The sequence below is a fragment of the Crocodylus porosus genome, unplaced genomic scaffold (genome assembly GCF_001723895.1).
Source record: "Crocodylus porosus isolate Cpor-Errol unplaced genomic scaffold, CroPor_comp1, whole genome shotgun sequence".
Classification (NCBI taxonomy): domain Eukaryota; kingdom Metazoa; phylum Chordata; order Crocodylia; family Crocodylidae; genus Crocodylus; species Crocodylus porosus.
Window position 1 is genome coordinate 23699276 of NW_017728911.1, and position 471 is coordinate 23699746.

Sequence of the window (471 nt, forward strand, 5' to 3'; positions counted from 1 at the left end):
CGGCCCGCGGCTTGACGTGAGGAGCGGCCGGCCCGGCCCCTGTCCCCCGTGTCGCTGCGCACCCGGCCCCTCCGGACTCTGCGGCTTCATAGTATCACAGTGTGGTGAAACGGCCTCAGATGGCTGTGTGCGCCCCGGGCTCCGCTCCCAGCGCTGCTGTCCGGCGGCCGTGGGGCTGCCCCGCTTCCCCCGCACTCACCGCCCGTGCCTCGGGCCGTGGGGAGGCGGCCGCGGCAGGGACTGGGCGTGAAGCCGCTGGAGCCCGCGTGCGCGGCGCTGCGGGCCCGGCTCAGTTACTGCCGTGGCATCTGTGGGAAGGAAGGCTGGGCTTTAGTCTGGAAACAGCATAAGCAGCTGCTCGGCTTGAGAGAGGACAGGCGTGAAAGCTTAACGGGATCAGAGCTTTTTTACTGCTTCAGCACGGCAGGAATGAGTGAATCGTGCTCCCCTGCCAAAACTGTCAGCAGTTCT